At 37.9% G+C, this 16,148-nt stretch overlaps 1 protein-coding gene across 1 annotated transcript in view; it reads left to right on the plus strand.

Annotated features, from left to right (window-relative positions):
• Positions 1-16,148, plus strand: part of prkar2aa (protein kinase, cAMP-dependent, regulatory, type II, alpha A) — a 44,349-nt gene that overhangs the window by 6,447 nt on the left and 21,754 nt on the right. The gene's annotated exons all lie outside the window — the stretch shown is intronic.

Genomic DNA, 16,148 nt, shown 5'->3' on the forward strand with positions numbered 1-16,148 from the left:
TGTAGAGTACATAGCAGAAGATGTGATGTTCCAAATTCATGATACAAACATCCTTTGTTGTGTATTACTATCCACACCTATTTTATGGTCTTAGTCATCTCTACGCTAGTAATAATAATATAGAAGAAGAAATCTTGTGGAAGAGACGTTAGAAAAGTTATGTGAAGTATGACCAACTGGAATTTGAACCAAGTTTATGGTCAAATACGTCTTTCATTAAAAAAAAAAATGTATATGGAAACCAACAAATTTTCTTAATTCTATTGTCCTGTTTGTATATTTCTGTATATGACTTTTTGAAGTATTTGTCTTTACATCATTTTCTGGATCTATATCTTTTTAAAATAACAATACACTAAAATAGTTTGAGATGGCTATAGTGTCAGTTCTTTAGTCACTCTTCAAGTCTCAAACACTTTATGTGGAAATGAGATTTCAGGAGACATTTATGTAGCTGTCCTAATCTCCGTTGTCCATTTAAGGGATTGTTATTGGTACAGCAGGCTATGAGACAACTTGGCTTGCATGTATTTGCTAGTAGACATCATTTGAACCTTTGTACTTCCTTGTTCTCTATCCTCTAGCCATCTTAGTCCCTGCAACAAAATAAGGAAGTGGTGAGGGATGACTGGCTTAAAGAGAGAGATTGCATTTTATCTTCTGCTGCTCCTCTTTGAAGTTAATATGCATCCCGTGGCTCTAGCACACTATTCTTGTAAATCATAATGCTGTCTGAACCCTGCCTTGCCAGTCCAGTTAAAGCCTTCAGTGACACATATATGTAGATTTATTACCGCCATCAGAGGCATCTAGATTACATACTTCTGGACAACAGATCTGAGTATGATGCCAGCCTTCTTGGTGTACATTAAATCCAGGCTGGAACCCTCTCAGGAGACTGTCTCTGTCCCAGTCGTGCAAAAGGGTCAGGTTGACCAGTGCAGACTACTGTCATGTCATCATGTTGATCTCTTTGGTGCATTAGAAGAAGGTGTGATGTTTTGTGAATTCAGTTCATTATGTGTTACGTCTCACCTTTTGATTGTCATATGCAATAGATAATGGTATGAGCCAGACTTCCCATCAGTGGAAATGATCAGGTCTGTACTTTAGTTTGGTTTGGTTTCACTCTTTCTTGAAAAATAAAACAATAGTCTTTTTTTGAAAAAGTTAAAGGCTCTAAGTTATTTAGCTTACCCCAGTGTTCTAACAAAACATGCTGTATTTATCCTACTATACGTACTGTATATGAAGATGTGCAAATTAAAGTAAGAAGAAAGAGAGCAGGAAATAAAAGAGCTGAGAAGCATCAATGTTTTTTGTAGAAAATGTTTTAACCAGTTGTTTTTTACTTTTTCCCCCCCAATTTGGACAATCCACAAAGCAAGAGTTTTAGTTTCAATTCACTGGCCAAATAAAGGCAATAAAACTAACACTAAACCAATATTCTAGGTATCAGAAACATGCTCATTTATTGATGTTTCTCCTGGGAGAGAAGCGGGGGGAACTACAGAGGGGAGTGAACAGATGAGGGCATGGGATAGCAACAAAGTTAAGGAGGATGACAAAGACCTGAATTGAAATTATAAAAAGAAACAAATACAACTAAAGGATGTGGGAATCATTCTTTCAGCGTTTAGGGTTGTTGCTGGCGCCACATTTGTCTCAGAGGGCCATAGCTCCAGGCTGTAATTTGGGAATCCCGGTCCTTACTAAGAAGTAAACCAATGCTTTTTTTTTTGCTTTTTTTCCACACAATTTCATGGCACTCTAACTGATTCCTGATGTATACCAAAGATGTATCCTCACAGAAATGTATCAGATCTATATGTCTTATATTGTTTTGTCATTTTTGAGCACTCTAAGCCACTATTGAATTGTCTGCAAACATGCTTCCTGTGTGAACAAGTGCTTTTCCTTTTCATGGAGCAGCCATTGTTGATTATTCTCTCTTAGCTCATGCTGCTCTCATGTATTCATATAGAAAACATCTATAAATGGAAATTATAGCGCATATAGTACAGAGCAGGATTGTCGAACTCATTTTACATCACTTCAGTTTTAAGTGGGCTGCATCAGTGCAAGTCCCCCTTCCTGACAATGGATGGAAGTTTAACTACATATTTAATCCTTGAGATATCTTAAGATCAGAAAAAAGTGCAAAAGTACATCTCAGATTTTCTACATGATAAAGAAATGCTGATGCAGCAAATGGAAGAAAGCTGTCAGCACAAATTAAATATGTACAATTAAAGAAAGAAAATCCTGGTAGCCCAGACTCCTGTAATTACAAAACTGAAAAGTTTTGAACAGAAATTTCTATAGTGGATGGTGATTAAAAAATGAATTTTTCTGTCATTTAATTCTCTATCTCTTACAAAATTACTTTTGAAGTATGAATAGCCATTTCCCTAAGCCTTCCAGTGGGCCGGATTAGAGTTTTTACCAGGCTGATTCTGGCCACTGGGCCTTATGATTGACACCCCTGGTGTAGAGGAAAAATTGTGTTCACATAAGGTTCAAAGGTAAATGCTGAAGGGAAACTTTGTTGTCTGAGTATGTATATACACATTTTGAATAGTTCATTTAGTATGAAGTCAGCTGCCTGTTCAATGCCGTAAACTCAGATAAGCCTGTGACCAACAGTTGTTGTTTTAGCTCTGTTTCACAACCTAGTGATGTGAGATAAGAATGAACTGACGAACCTGAAACCTGGTCGGTTATCAGTTTATTTTTTTAAATAATTTCTACCAAAAATACCTGCATTTATTAAAAAAATAAAAGATATCATAGTAACTTAGTATTTAATGTCCTCCATTGGCAGGTTGTTTACCTATGTGTTAGCCATGACAGAACACATCATTTTAACCTTGGTTCTTAAATAAGTAGGACATTGTGTAAAAGGAAATTTATGATTCATATTTTGCAAATCATGTAAATCCTATATTTTAATTAAAAATAGGACAAAGATGACATCATCATGTTGAAATTGATATATACACTCTTTAAACATTTGAATTTGGATTTTATGTCAACAGTCATGTCCTCCCTTTGTTCTCCCAATCGGTCTGTCAACTTGCCGTTCTGTTTCCACTGGAACCTACTGTGTCATTCTCACGATCTCCTTTCTCCCTTGGCCTGCGTGTGTTTGTCTTGATGTACTTGCCCAATCTCATTAGGTGACATGGCTTAGAGAGAGAGGTTATTAGGGCGGTTTAGCAGAACCATCTTTGGCACAGTAAGAAAGAGAATTAACAAGGGTTCGAGGTACTGAGAAAGAAGGAAAGCATGAATGAGAAGAGGAGACTGAATGAGCGAGAAAGCTGTGGTTAATATCAGCCAAATATCTTTAAAGTTTGACTTTATCTGCTCTTTCAGCCTCTTTAGCTGACAGGATGTAAATACTGTTCAGAAGTATTCTATAATACAATATTATGTTGCATAACTGCTTAAAGGAGATTTGTTATAATCAATCTAAATAATCTGTGGCACAGTGGCCTCCATCAAGTGTTGCTGAGGAGGTAAAAATTAACCTTGCAGGGTTTTTGTTTTCTTTATCTCATTAAATAACATTTTAATATTGGAGCCACTAGGCAGCAGGTATTTGTATAAATGTGTTGTTCAAATAAAAACAATCACAACAAAATTCAGACTGGGCATCCTGGAACTTTATATTTCATGGGATTTTATTGAATGCACAAGGAGAAAGCTTTATGTAGACAAGCACTAATGCTTGTTTGAAATTAGCCTTTTTTTTTCTTTTTCTTTTTTTTTTTTGTGTTAGGCAAAAGTCATTGGGGATTTTTTTTTAAATTTCTAAACTTGTTGATTTGTAAAAGGAGAGATGAACCTGAGGTATATAGGTTATAACAAACTGGAGTCATTCATGTGCCTCAAACCTCAGCCTTCCAAAAACCCTTCCTTCCATACCAACCCACACTATGGGTTAGTGTGGAGGGAATGGTTGTAGGGAATGGTGGTAGTTTACATCAATACTAGAGCTATTCCTTCTGGACTTCCAGTGTTCATTTTAAAACAAGATGTAAGCCTGTTATAGACCATTTATGAATGCAACATCTGGAATTAAAACACTTACTAGAACAGTAATAAAATAAATAAAATGGTCTGCAGAGTTGGACAATTTGCTCCATAGTCTATCGATCATATCATCCACCTTTGGTGTCACTGCTAGGCAGCAGAACAGGCCTCCTGATCCACCTTCCATATTGCATAATGTGTGGCCCTGTTGAGAGAGAAACACACAGACTGATGTTTCTCACTTGCTGCATAAAGAAAAGTTTAAACATTAACATATGCTGCTAATTGATTTAGACGACCATAATTAGTTAATGTAAGTGGACAGATAAACAGCTATGCTGAGCAGCTATAACAGTAGCAACTTGTAACACTCGCTGGTTCTTTACTCATTTACCTTGGACCTACAGATCTACTGTCTATATTTCTACCAAAATGTACAAATGTACTCTGTTCTCTGGCTTAAAAAAAATCTATTAGGAAAAAATCCAGCAGTTTGCCTTGTTTCTCATTTGATGATGATGATGGATCAGTGTCGCCACTTTAAAAGTAAGCATTAATTTCAAAGCCGGTTTTGTTTTTTGTGTTTTTTTTCCCCCCCTCCCAAGATTTTGGGATGTTTTGTAGTTTACAGACAAACATGATTGAAAACACAACCACCTTGTAGGAGGAAATGGCAGGTTGCTTTTAACAAAACCATGTGAATGGACTATACTTGGTGAAAGAAATTTGTTTTATTTGCTAACAGTTGATAATGATAAATGGTGAATCCCAAAACCCACCAGTAGTTTTCACCACTTACCTGACAATAGGGAGTCTAAATAACTACCTTTAAAATAAAAATGAAATTGTTGGTTTCAAGACATGTAGATTGCCTTCAACATTGCGCTCTACACTATTGCAGCTATTGTTACCATAGAAACCACTGTCCTTGAGAATACTCTCAGCCAATTGCTGCTGGACATGACAGTGAAAGGGAGCGGTCTCACATAATTGTGAATCAGATAAAGAAAGTTGGGAGGTCACAGGTAGTTCACAGCCCTCACTTCCATGACAAGTATCTGTAGCAATATATTTGCATAGCCTTGATATGACTGACTTTCATAGCCCTGTCCTTGCGTTGCACTTCTGATAATGTGGGTTTGTGTAACCCTATTACTGTTTTTCTTCTTAAAAGAGTAGCTGCTCTGTTCATTGGCAGTCAGTAAGAATTGAAGCTGCAAGTGAGAATCAAAGAAAATAAGAGTGAGTAATTAAAAACAAAAGGAGGATGAGTGCAACCTGTCACTTGTTTGCTTTTGCTGTTTGTTGTATATTTATCTTTCTAAATCTTATAGAGTTCCTTCATTTCCATAGTAACACAACCTAATTATGTGTACTGGGTTGGATTTGTTGACTTGACTGAAGGACCAGGTCAAACACGCTTGGCTGCTTCAGTGGCATAACAAGTGGTACCCATGAGTTAGGTAATTAAATTCACTAGCATTTGACATTTAACTGTAAACATAAGCTTGAGAATTTGGAATTTAGACCCACTTTTGTGACTGTAAATGGTCATGTAATGGGAAACCACATTGGCCTTGTTTATGTTATACTTCAGTGCTTTGATCAGAATATGTTACGCTCTAGGCTGTGCAGGCTGACTGTTCTGCAGTTCATAGTTGTACCACCACACAGTACTGTTGAAGGTCTTTTTTTTTTTTTTTTTTTTTTTTTTTAACTTGGGCGTTAATGACATTCTTCGTCATCCTGCAGATTAAAATAAATGCATGCAGCATTATCATGGGTACAAGTAATCTTACATCAGTTAGCCACAGCAATAACACCAACTCCCTAATATTATCTAGATCTGCTTTGTACCCCCAAAGTAGCCTTTACCATTCAGTGTATGGACATTGGTGCACTGGGAATGCACATTTTCACATTTGCAAATGTGCAAGATCCTTCGGGTTCTGGGAGTACATAAATAAGAGTACAAAATACCATCCTGAGCAGTAACCAGTCAGTGGCTGTAATACCACTGTCTGGTGTGAGGACTAATATTGGTACTAATATTGATATTGGCCAGATGGCACATGATTCATTATAGCTATTCATGTTTTTTGCTTTGGTTGCCTTTGTCATATGAAGGATGTGTCATCCCTTGAGCCCTTTTCTGACATGGGATACATAAATCTTTATCAATCTATCAAAGTAATGTTATTCATAATGGCAAGGTATGTTGCTGTGCTAAATTTTGTGTGTTATTTAATTTTAAATTGGATGCTTTGTAATGCGCTTGTGTAGCACCTGTACACTTCACATGATGACATAATTAAAGATGCTTCACCCTACATGTGGTTACGAAAACGCGTCTATATACACTTTACTAAAATTAACTAAGCAACAAAAAAAAAAGATTATAAATTGTGTCTCTATGCTGGGGATATTATTTATGGCACCCTGTACATAAATTCACACTACATTCTCACTTTGTAGAAGGTTATGATAGATGTAGCTGCTGTATGTCTGTAGTCTGCAAACTAACCTTAGTTCCTGTTAATGTACTTGCCAAAGCTCAGATTATTTTCATTACTGGTGAATCTCTAGTCTGACACGTTGCAGTCTTCATTCAGACTGTTAAGTTTTATTCCATAAACATTTCAGTCTTTAATACAGCAACTTGAGTGAAGAAAAACTCAATGTAGGAGAGGTCTGTGTTCATCTCTTTCAACTAAAGTCTTGCTCACAAAAAAATGGAAAAGCAAAAGCACAGAAAACTGCAGGACCATAATCTGGGAGTTCTCTGCACGACATCGGAGTCACCAAAAGGGGAATCGAGGTTGGTCATGACACAGGCGCCTGAGGCTAAGGACTATAAATTATTTCCTGCTATTTACAGATGATAAATGTTGCAGAAAAACTACACCAGCTAGGTTCATAAATTTAGTACCAGATAAAGTCAGAAGGGGGATTGCTGTCATATACGTTCTGCAGCGTCAGTTTTCACCGGTGACTGATAATAATGCCCAACTTGTGCAGATTTATAATCCAGCAAACTGTCAGATATATCGCAGATTCTGCTAACATTAACGTACTAAACATTACTTAAGAACCAAACAGTTTTTGGTCTTTAAACGTTTTTTTAAATGGAAATTTAATTGTTGCAATTATACTCGTATTCATATCTTGGCTGTTACTTGTCTCTGACAAGCTGGCAGCTTGTTTTGGGCTGCTATCACTGCCAATACTCAGCCACACTCTGCTGAATTGTGTTAGAAGCATCGTGTTAACCTCATAATCCCGTAGTCCTAATTCCTCCAAAACACAGGTGAATCCTTCAGCGCCATTTCTGCAGGAATTTAAACTGTTCCCGTGGTCTTCCTCTGTTTTTTGTAATATTAACCATCTTTTATCATCCTTTTTCTTGTGCAAGATTGCACAAATTCCTCGATACTGGCACAAGTACTGTGCATCAGCTTTGACATCAGCATAAAGCTGTCATCAGTGATCCCCAGTAACTATTAGCTGTCTTCATGAATGTGGTGTTTCTAAGAATTTCTTTTTGGGAGGAGGCAGCATATTGGTCATTAGAGACAGTGTATTGCCCCCCTGAGAGAAGAAGTCTGGGAAAACAAACTACAGTGTAGTCATTTTAGCTTGGTCACTCCCATAATCAAGTCATAACTACTAGGTTATGAGTCAGTAATATGTATTTTATTAGGTAGACAATCATCAGTGAACTGTAACCTCTTAGTTTACTCAGAATGGTCAGGATTGCATTAAGTAACTGCTGCTGGATTCAAGTGACACTTGACGCTGATTAGTCTTGGTGTCATGTAGCATAGTTTGTCTGTGCCTGTTTGTTTGTTTGTTTGTTTGTTTTTTTCATTGATGCTATGTGATGTCCAATAATTGAAAAAGATGGCACACTCACGATGTTTGTAAAAGAGTGGTGCTTCTTTCGCTGCACTAACTGCTACCCTGTGTAAATACTTGGGAATTGCATAGTATTAACACTACCAGGGGCATGGGGGATTTCCAAAGACCTTAAATAAGCACTTTCTCGTGGTGCTTGAATATCATTTGCAAAAGCCTTCGTACGCCTGTGTCTGTGCTGCCATTGCTGCTGCTGCTTACAAACTTTGAAATTTTAGTGAGACTTTTGTATAACTTGGAGTATATACCTAAGTCAGACTTCGGATAGCTGAGTAATCAAAATAAACATTACATTTTTAGCTGTGTTGTCGATCTTTTCAGCCACCTCGCATGTAAGCTGTGCAGCCAATTTATTTTTTTCTCTGTGTGAATTGTGTGCTTTTTGGGTTACACAGTAAACCATCTCCTAAGGGATGTGTTTTGCTTTCCACTCCATAGATGACTCTTTGAGTTATCTTTCTCACCAAAAACAAAGGACGACAGGTTTGTTATATTACAGCCAGCTACAAGTTGACTTTGGAAAGTAGTACATTTTAAAAAGCCAGAATGTACCTTCTACTTGACACAAAGAAAACATTTTGCTCCCTGTGTGAATCTAACTAGGAAGTGGCAGGGCACATTTTTTGGGTTTTCTGGTTACTTGCTACAAGTTCACTTTGGAGTGCATTTGATTTTTAGTGGTCAAAAACTATCCAGTTCCCGTAAACACGGGTAATACAGGAAATTGTATTAGTGAGAATGTTTTGACAATGTTACTTTAATATCACATTTTGTGACAGATTGAAGAAAAATTGTCAATTTGAGCTTAAAGACATTAGAGGCATTGGCAAACCTGATGGCTGTGGTGATGGGAAAGGGTTAACACCAATGCAGCTATAAGCAGTACAGGGTTACTTCCTTTTAAGGGCCTAAGTCTTAGGGAGCGTGTGATAGAGGGAGATAGATACTGGGAAAATGAGTGAGTCACATATGGGGCAAGAGGAAAGAGGGAGAGGACGAGACTTTTTTTGTGTTGAGAGATGGTAAGAGTTAAATCATAGGCAGGATGTGGAGTGAGCAGAAAGTCGCATGGTGTGAAACAGACTGAAACAGTAACTAAACTGAGTGTAATAGCAAAAAGAAGAAGCATTATGACAAAAAAGATAAAGGTATAGGCTTTGAGAACTGCCGAGACGTTTGTTTTGGCAAGGACGAATCGAAATAGTCTTAATCAGTGAACAGTAGGATGCAACATTTACAGCAAATGCCACTGCAAGCACAGTACTCTAGAAAAGGAAGGAAAGGGCAGTGTAAAGATACAAGCAAGGTAGATCCTCCAAGACCAACATAAACAGAAGGGGGGAAAAAGTAGTATGTACATATCAAAAGTATAGGAAAAGACAATGTGGAGGATAAGATGAATAAAACAAAAAATAAATTATTACATAGTCATAAATTCCACTACACATGGTAAATCACAGCTAACTATAGGCTGTGCCAGTTTAATTTCTTTGTCCCTTTATGTCCATACTTTCTATATTACATGTCATCAACCATTAGTTTTTGCATCAGCATGTCACAGGGACTGTACAAGCTATTGTTTTATGCCGAATTGCCTAAGATGGGGTATAAGATGTAGCTGGTAGATTTACTGCTCTTTATAGAGATATAAAAGCTATTTTTCCTCCCTCCTTAAAAATCTATATCAGCACTTGCCAAAATCCTGCTTGGCTCATTGCAGTAGCACCTCATATCTCACCACTCAATTGTCTTTTTCCTCCCGTGAACTCCTGAAGAATTGCTGCTTAAAATCTTCTAAATTTCTATGCAGTCCTGATTAACAGGTTATGTTATTAGTCTGCATCCATAAAGAACTATTTCTTGCACAGTCTTCCAACTGTTAAAAAGAGTTATTTTGAAAAGTTGTTTTTGGTTATTTGGGCTGAGGCTTAACAGATGAGATTGATGTCATGTATTTGTCAACAGTACAACCATAGTTTTTGCTGCTGTGACTTATCTTGCTTATTTTAGGTGTTGAACTTTAAAAAAAAAAAAAAAAAAAAAGTCCAAAGTTCATAAGCTTGATCCTTGTAATCTCCATCCTACTGCTGGTGATATGAACGTGCAGTTATGAACTGATGTTAACTATAATTTTGTTGAAATATTAAGCATTTTCAGAGTGTGCTCTGTCTATTTGGTAAGGTCCCAATTTGCTAGATGCAGTAATTGGCAGGTTGCTTGACACTCATAATTTGACTCTGGTATGACGCACTGCAACCAGCAGGCATGATATGTCAGCGTTCTTGATACCTGCATTGCACTACATATTTTAACCCAGTATGACACAAAAAGATGCCACAAGGTTTGTTAGCAATCTGCTTCCTCTCAGTAAAGCAACCACAAGTGTTGGCACATTCAGAAACCACACACTGAACTGATTTATCAGAAAACGGTGAGAATACTGTTCTTGATAAGACAATTGAGATCAAATTATTTAATTTTTACTGCAAAGCTATTTTGTCACCACTTTTTTTTTCAGTTTTTTACACTTGCTGCTTAGTTCACCTAGAGTTATGAAAAAAAAAAAACATTTGGTCAACAAGACCAGTCTAAAAGGAATAAGTTGTTGTAGCTCTCTTGTTGCCCAATAAAAATAAAAAAAATTAAAAAAAGACAAACATTCACTACCCTTGGACTTCGCCCACCATGTCCACCTATTGTATCCCCACTAGAGCTGTGCCGTGTCATATTGCCCAATAATACCAGTATAAATTTTTACATGATATTAAAATGTCATATCGTGATATCATTGCTATAGCAACATTATGCATTTACCTTAGTTGTTGTGTGCACTAGGGAGATGAGACTAGGTATGTCTGTGAGCAAAGCTGCCTGTAAGGCCTCCCATGAAGATTTAGTACCTAAAAAGAGAACTAGCTTAACAGCCTATAACAAAGCATAGTACTTTGGGAAATCTGCAAGAAGATTGTTCCTGCTAGTGAACAAGATGGAAACGGCAAACTTGGTTCACCACTTCAAAAACATACCAGTGAGTACAAGGATACACAGGAGGAGATGCTAGAAGCTGGTGATATGCGACCCAAAAGTAAACAAACGACTCACTTGCTAGCTGGACACCATATGACAGGAAGAGCAAATAGTGGATGGAAATTACTGAGGTGGTCACATGGTAAAAAGGCAGGGTTTTAAAGCAACTGGTTAAAAATCTTGGCCCAAGATATACAACATACCAGCTAGAAAATGTTTTTCAATTTTATTTTACAGGATTAACTCTTACTTCTTACTCCTACTTCTGTTGCTGTTAAACTAAAGTGTTAAACAACTATATTATACTTTTACTTAAAATTTCCAGAGAAAATACTACCTAGGCTACTTTAGTGCTTACATCTTTATGCTGGATATATTGCTGTGTCACTACTGTTGCACTGTAATGCTTCTGGTGCTGGCACCTTGCTTCAATAGCTTCACACTTCAAATTATGTAATGGGTCATTTCTGACAGTTGTTCATTAGAAAAGGATATTATAAATAATGCTGCCTGCAAGCTGCAAGCATTGATGAAATGTTATGTATTTTTTCTGTATCTTCAGAAATCTTCTTGAAATATTGTGATATAATTTTGAGGGTATATTGCCCCTATTCCCTACTATGCATTTAGTTAAATTTAAAACTGTATTCATTAAAAATCCCTGTTAAAAATTGTATTAAAAAAATGTATTATTGTTACTGACTGCTGATATATAGGGGTACATGTGTAAATGTTATCTGCGGAGGAGGACATGCAGGGTAATGGCAGAGATTTTTTTTCTCCCTCCACTTCAGACCAGTCTGCCAGTCCTCTGTACTTTTCCCTCCAGTGAGTGGATTTGTATTCAGTGTACAAGGGAGTGTGCAGTACTTCTCGAGCTGATGATGTGCTTTATTGAGTCTGCTTTTGAGCTTGCCAGTTATGGGTCTACATCTCCTGTTTGTGTGCCTATATGAACACCTTTCTTATGCTTTATGTATCTGTGTGGATTGCTCTTTCTGTCTTGCTGTGGGTCCAAATGCCTGTTTAAGCTACTGTTTGTAAATGCATGCGAGTGTGTTTATGTGAGGGCGTGCCAGCAGAGTCTTGCTGAAGTCCTTGGCGGCTAGCTCTGGAGGAGAGGCAACACGTGAGGGGAAGCTCCACATCTGACCCTGACCCCTGACGCTCTTATCAATCAGGCCTTGAGAGGCATAAGTAAGAGGAACAGGCATAAGCATAGAGGCTGAGAGGACTGGATGAAAAAAGATGGAGAGAGGAGGAACAGATGGCAGGAACTGTTGCTGAGCAGGGAGAGAGGGGGGGGGGGGGAGAGAGGAATAGATAGAATACATCAAATCCAAATCACAAATGTCTGTAAAGTCGTAGTTTATTCTCAGGGCTAGTACCAACTAAGTTATTATATTTGTTTTTTTGCATTTATTGAAAGATTATTGAATGTGTGTTTTTATATTTTAGATGTATTCATAGATCATCTGTGAACATTATAGATGCAGTTGTTGTTTTTTCTATGAGACATAAAGCAACAATATCAAAACAATAATACTAACATTTTATTTTTGCAGGTTCAGCCAAGTTGTAGGGATGAAACTATACAAATTTCTCAGTAATTGGGAGTTGCTACTGTGGAATTAGAGATAAAAAAGCAATCAATCATTACACTTCTTCAGCTGCACCCTGATGCTTGGAATGAGTCAACCACTACCCCTTATGTTTTATATGCTGGCAAAATAATGGTCTTCCCCCTCCCGTAATAGGACGTGTGCATGTGTATCATTTTTTAAACTTGAGTTAGGGACTTTAGACTTTAAGGTAAATTTTCTTAATTTAATAAAGGGTGTCAAATAGTCACACATAGTCTATTTTCAGTGTTGTTCTGAAAAATTGCCAGCAGCACATACATGCCAAGCACGATCAAGTCCCCGTAGGGTTGTGCAATATGACCAAAATCTCATATCCCGATATTAAGACATCTATTGTCCGATAATGATATAAATCACAAAAATGTAACATTTTATGTAAATTCTGTGAATCTCGGGCAGCTCGACTTGCATGAAGTGTTTTCAGCTGGGCGTCGCAAACCTGGAGTCAAGTGTTTTAACTGATGCATGAAACTATACATTTTTAGACATAAGTTTTAACGGCCGCCGTTTTCTTTGAGTATTTATTACACAGCGTGCTGCGGGGAAAAGCCTGTTCTAACGTTTGAGTCTAAGGTTTATTTTTTAGCACCTGACGGCTCTTTTTTGCTTCTCATCCGTAAATAATCTGCTCTTTCACGTGATTCAGTTTATTTTGAAAAGTCTCAACAGGATCTTGAGCTTTATTGTGAAAGGTTTATGTGGAACAAGTGGACACGCGGTGGTTTTACCGCTGTTGTTGCTAACGACAATGCATAAAAACAAACACTTGTCTGTCTGTAGTGTGGTTAAATTAAATATAAAAGAGAGAGAAAACTTTAAGAAATTAATATAGCCACTACAGTGACCATCAAAATAATGAAAAAATATTGCTGTAAACAGTTTATTTTGCGACACCACTAAACAAACGATAGCGTAAATTGAAACGATAGACGTATTTACATTGTCATCCGATATATATCGTTATATCGAACAGCCCTAAGTCCCCGTCACTATTTTATTCTGCCAGACTCATTCTGTTTAATAGATTGAAGACTCTAAATGGTGTTTGACTCTCTGCCAGGATGGCTAATGTAATGGACTGACCCGGTCTTTTAAAAGCCAAAAATTTCCTCCATTTCAGTGTTACTATTCCAGGAAGAGTGGTTAAACGGAAACTAGGAGGTGTGAGCAGCTAATACCAGACAAATCCAAACTTGTAACTTTTTTCTTGTAGCACTTCGCTTTGAAAGCCAGCACTGCTTCCTTAGTTTAAGTTGGGGCTCATTTATTCCTTGTTAACTGTAGCAGATCTGTCTTTTGTGTTTTCTTCAACTGTATCTCTCAAACTTGTCAGTCTTATTAGTGTCATCACCTAGTAGGCCTGTTGTTGAAGCAAACATTGCAGAACTGGAATTTGAAGCGTCTTGTGGCTAAATACCTCATTTGGTCTCCTCCAGCTAACTGAATGATGTATCGATGGGCTGAGCAGACAGTTACACACTGAGAAAGGTTGCAAGGGAAATCGATAGAAAACACCAAGCAGGGAATCTCTCTCTCTCTCTCTCTCTCTCCCCCCCCCCCCCCCCACCCCCACCCGTCATATCGGTTTGCCCACTTCCTGTATTTATGCACAGTCTCAAGTCAGGGTGCTCTTTTTTTCCTTCCTTTTTTCCTTTTCTGTATTGATAGTCATACAAGGTAGCTCAATAGTCATCACTCATCAAATGCCATCAAGGCATTTTAGTCTTTTTTTCTTTTTTTCCTTCACTTTGTTTCCCCCTCCACAGTCAGAATCACTCTATCACCCCTTCTGGTGTTTTTGTTTCTTCCTCTGTGGCCCCCTCTCTATTTTACTCTTCCCTCCATCTGTTAATGCTGTTATAGCTGTGCGTGGGAGTATAGGGAGGGATGGAGAGAAATGGAAAAAACACGAGGAGGGGGGTGCTCTTCTACTTGTTACGAGCTGGATTGTTTGGGGTGGGGTGGGGGTGTGTGTGTGTGTGTGTGGGGGGGGGAGATTGTGAAGGGGGTTGTGTTGTTATGGCAATGAGATCTTCTTTGTGTTAGGTTGCCAAGGCAACTTCAGGCGTACACTTGGTACCGCCACCACCACCACCCTACCCCGCCCCCAACCCCCTCAGCCACATGACTGCAGGGAGAGCACTTCACGCTTTGCATGCGCAGCCTTATGCACCCACACACTGGAAATGCATAAAAGCATGTGCACACACAATTTTATTATATCTGCAGACTGACAGTACCCAAGTCACTTTTAAACTGACTATTGTAAACAAACTATTTTACAGTTAAGGTTTAGATATACTTTTTTTTCCTTAGCCATTAGCATGGACATTTGAAAATTATCCAAACATCTACTGGCTACACTGGAACACTTGAGCAGCAAAGTCATCAGACCAGAGTTGATGGGTTTTTAGAATAGATTTATTTTTAAATATTAGAGATCTACTTTTCAGATTTTTTGGGGGGTGGGGCTGAAAAGATTTCTGCAGCACAATTGTTTCTCACCTCAACACTGCACCTAAATCACCCCGAAAGATCCACGTCTACTTGCTGTTTTGTTTGTTGACTTTGGTTGCAGTTTGACACACATGGTGGTGAAGTGCATAGCTCTAAAAAACCACAGGACGAGAGAAAAGTCATCTCACTGTTCACGTCACTGCCTAGACTTTATATCGCATTAAAATGGTCTGTTCTGAAGTAAACACAGTGCAGCAGCAGATCACCAGTGCAGTGATCATCACTTATGTGAACTGCTGCAGATCAGCAATTTGTGATAAGATCCTGCGGGTGTAGCTCCTCATACCACTGTCATTTCAGTGCAACCTTCATGGCAGCATTGAAATATGGTTGCAGTATCACAGCAGCAGTAATCCCAGGGCAGCGCTAAATATATCAGAGCCCTCAGTGTTATATGGAATCAAGCAGTATACTGCCTACAATCAGGGGACACAGACAACCAACGGGAACTTAACCTCCTAGGACCTGGTGTCCACATATGTGGACATCACATTTTGGGTTATTTAGACCAAAATACTAAATTTAGCTCTACAAGGGCCTGATATCCACTTACGAGGACATTATAGTGCCACTGTTCTATCGAAATTTTAAATGAATGTCCTCATATGTGGCTCTCATTTTTTCTTAGAAACAAAAATCAGGTTTTAAAAAAAATCTGGTAATTCTTTGTTTTTACATTCATCGGGTCCCAATATGCCCAAATATCAAAGAGAAATTAAAAATGCATGCTATGGAAGAGTTCGAGTCTTAGGAGGTTAAAAGCAATTCTTATGGACTTGTCTCTGCCCAAAAGAAACTAGATGAGCCTTTGAAAACTTCTGGACACTAAGAAGAGGGAATCAATCTTTTGCATTTAAATAAAAACACCAAAAAACACCAAAAAATTTAGGCACCATTTGAGGATACAGTAAAATCATGGAGGAGGACAGTATTAACTTGTAAAATATGTGATTAGTTAGTCTTTTAGATTGATCATATAAAGGAACGTGAAAACTAAGCAACAGTGGT

This window comes from Neolamprologus multifasciatus, chromosome 20 (genome assembly GCF_963576455.1).
Source record: "Neolamprologus multifasciatus chromosome 20, fNeoMul1.2, whole genome shotgun sequence".
Taxonomy (NCBI): Eukaryota; Metazoa; Chordata; class Actinopteri; order Cichliformes; family Cichlidae; genus Neolamprologus; species Neolamprologus multifasciatus.